This window comes from Momordica charantia (assembly GCF_013281855.1).
Source record: "Momordica charantia cultivar OHB3-1 chromosome 6 unlocalized genomic scaffold, Mcharantia_2.0 BLBB01000006.1, whole genome shotgun sequence".
In the NCBI taxonomy this organism is placed as follows: Eukaryota; Viridiplantae; Streptophyta; class Magnoliopsida; order Cucurbitales; family Cucurbitaceae; genus Momordica; species Momordica charantia.
This window is the reverse complement of record NW_028275164.1, coordinates 23,441,491-23,445,158: the sequence shown is the minus strand read 5'-3', so window position 1 is coordinate 23,445,158 and position 3,668 is coordinate 23,441,491. Positions and strand designations below refer to the sequence as shown.

The 3,668-nt window shown below is 36.0% G+C and overlaps 1 pseudogene; it reads left to right on the top strand.

The window, feature by feature from the left end:
- The first annotated feature begins 2,662 nt into the window (after positions 1 to 2,662).
- LOC111021974 (14 kDa proline-rich protein DC2.15 pseudogene) lies at positions 2,663 to 3,375 on the top strand (annotated as a pseudogene).
- Positions 3,376 to 3,668: the final 293 nt, after the last annotated feature.

Sequence of the window (3,668 nt, the reverse complement as noted above, 5' to 3'; positions counted from 1 at the left end):
AAATAGGTTAGAAACCCGAGGGTGTTGATTTAACTTGGGGTAAAAAATTGGCAGAAGCCAAATATGTTAGAAACCTAAGAGTGCCGACTAAACTCAGGGTATAAAAGTCATTGGCAAAAGCCAAATGAGTTAGAAACTCGAGAGTAAACCCTGAGGTATAAAACATGGGCAAAAGTCAAAGACGTTAGAAACCAAAAGGAAGTACCACTGGTCCTTTTGAAAGTTAGATCCCAAAGCCAAAATCTAATGGTTAAAACTAACCGTATAGCAATGCCTAAGAGACTTGATTGCAACCAAGTACAACAGAAGTGAATGAGGGTTATGACAGCCAACCCATAAAACGACAACCGACAACAACAAAAGGGTATTGACTGGACTTAGGGTATAAAATCATTGGCAAAAGCCAAGTAGGTTGGAAATCCAAGAGTAAACCAAGAGACTTGACTACGGCCAACTACGACAAATACTCTCAACACTAAGGGACTCAATTGCAGCCAACTACAACAAAAGAAAATGGGGGCTATGAAATCAGCCCATAAAAAGCGACAATTGACAATGACAAGTACTCTGAATGCTAATAAGAGACTTGATGGTAGACAACTACAACAAAAGAGAATGGGAACTAGGAAAGTTAACCTAATTAAGACGACAATCAACAGCGACTAAAAAGAGTCTATTCCACAAAAATAGTCAACTCATGAGTGACAAAATACTCTCAAAGCAAGACTTTGACAATCTTCAACTTTGAGAGTGGGGACTATTGTTATGGATGGGAAAATCTCTATTTTCTACAATTCGAATTCCCCTTATTTAAGAAATTCAAAATGGAAGATATATCTTAATGGCCTTATGATTCAGGAGAAGATATCATATATTCAAAAAAAGAAGATCTCTTGATTGCCTTAAGATTCTCCCTAGATTCAGATACCAGATGTATCAGGATTCGAATTCCACAATCCCTAGAGGGACCAGGATTCAACTTTTATAAATAGGGAAGTAAGTCAAACCCTAAAAGGGGCGACAAATCTCTACTCTTTGCTATGCTCACAACACTCTACACTTTATACTCAACTACTCCGATTCTGACTTAAGCATCGGAGCCTGTGTGGCAAGAGCCACACCAGACTTTAATGATATTCTGTTTTGCAAGTCCGGCCTTTAGTGTTATTCTGTTTTGTAGGTTTCGTCGATCCCTCTTATTCTTGAAGATTAATGCGAATTTGGCGGAATCCCAATAGACCAAATTTCTGCATCAACACCCGCACACAAGAGAAACTTGACTCCGAGGTGCTAAGTTCAAACACACTTCAGGATTTTTGGATCCGCATTTCATCACAGAAGTTCAAGGGAATACCCACACACAAGAGAAACTTGACTCCAATATGGTGCTAAGTTCAAACACACTTCAAACGCCTAGGTTAGCAAAATTTTCCTCTAAAAAAAATTAATAATAATAAATGAGAATATACTTCACGTCCAGATCTTGTCCATATCTCTCCTCTTATTTTCAGAGAGACTCTCTTCAAATTGGTTCGAGTGAACCGATTTGATCAAATTTATGTTAGAGATCTAGTCTGATGGAATGGTTCGATTCAAATGATTTGAATCGAGTGGCTCCAACCCATGTCAATTTCTTGACTTAAATGGTTAGAAACTTGATGGGATAAATTTCATTCATAAGGGCTATATTTAAAAAAAAAAAATATTATCACGTATGCAATTATAATATTACTTTTTTTGAGTTCAATACTTCAATATTACATTCTGTCCTTTGTTATGTGTTTTTTTTTTTAATTTAATATTAATCCCATAATATGGAATCTTGAGTTAAATCTCGAAGCTGTCTTGCAAACTAACATGTATATGTTTCTCACAAATCATTGGTTCACGAGAAGGGTTTCATTTCAATTAAAAATTAATGTCATGTGAAAGTGGCAATATAAAATTTAATTAAGTTTTATTATGCCTCCATATTTATTTTATTTTTTCCACAACCTGAAGAAGCCTATTGGAGAAACAGTAGGACTAGTATGTAATTTTATATCATAAATTTCGAATTTCCATCTAACACATATTAGGTGGTCTAATGTCACAATCTACCCCTTAAAAGCACACTCTTGCTAGTGTGGCAAATCCAGATAATTAACTTCGTATAAATTATTTAAGGTTAAAAAAACAGATTTGATTCTTGTACTTTCTCTGAATTAACAATCTAATTCCTAAACTATATTTTGTAATGATTTAATCTCGATATTTTCAAATCAGTAATAATTTCGTCCAAAATTTAATAAGTAACAATTTAGGTAGTCTTTATTGTGAAATTTTTTGTTAAGAGTTATATATATATTAATAAACCAATAAGGGACCAAATATATTTATTTAGAAAACTTAAATTGTTATATGATAAAACTTGACAATTAATTTTAATAAGAATTTTCACGATAGTGACTAAATTGTCACAATTTTTAAAGACATTATGTCATCAGAAAGGTCCAAAACTTTGCCTAAACTTTTGAGCTATTCCCTCAAATCTGCCAGCTAAAATCCCAAGAGCACACACATGGGATATCTCATCAATTAGTAGTAGTATTCATCTCAGTATTCTCTTTACAAATCACCTTCTAATTTTTTCCCATCCCTTCTCTATAAAACCCCACCCCCCATCTCCCCCGAAATCAAGCCTTCAACTTTCAAAGCCTTGGAGAAACCCCAATTCCCCCACTTCTCTCCATAATGGCTTCCAAAGCAACCCTCTCTCTGGCCCTCCTCCTCTCCCTCAACCTCCTCCTCTTCTCCGTCGCGAGCGCTTGCAACGACTGCTACGTCCCAGTTCCGCCCAAGCCCAAACCCTGTCCTCCCACCCCCAAGCCCACCCCTTCCTCTCGCTACCATAAATGCCCAAAAGACACTCTTAAGCTCGGTGTGTGCGCCAAATTGCTCGGCGGGCTCATCGACATTACCATCGGCAAGCCTCCCGTGACCCCGTGCTGCAGCCTCATTGGAGGCCTTGCCGATCTCGAAGCTGCTGTCTGCCTTTGCACTGCTATTAAAGCCAATGTCTTGGGCAACAACCTCAACATCCCCATCGCCCTCAGCTTGCTCCTCAATGTCTGCGACAAGAATGTCCCTAAAGGCTTCCAATGCTAAACTTTATTATTATTATTATATTTTTTCTTTTCCGTGAATTCTAATGTTTCATGTGTCTGTGGTTTGGTTTTGGGTTGTCTGTGTTGTTAGAATTTATTACAAATTCTTGGTCGTTTTTATTTTTCTTGTGGAGTTTAAGGGCTAATAAGTTTGCCTATTGGTGAATTTGATTGGTGAGATTTGTAGTTCTTTGAATATTGGAAATGAAATATCTATCATTTCCCCTTTTTTTGCACGCGTTACTCTTTTAACATATTATGTTTAGTGTAATACTTGGGTAATTACAATGGTATCTTCCTACTTTACTGTCGTTAAAAAATTAACAAGCTATTTATTTTTTTAAATAGAAAATTTTATTTCCTCTCTCTCTTTATGCACTATTCTCCCCTCCTTGTTGTCAATTTTAATAGTGTTAAGTAGAAGATACCTATAAACACTTGGTTAATATTACACTTTCCAACATGATCATAATCATAGTTTAACGATTAAGATATTTTACTTCTTTTTCAAAACTACTTAGA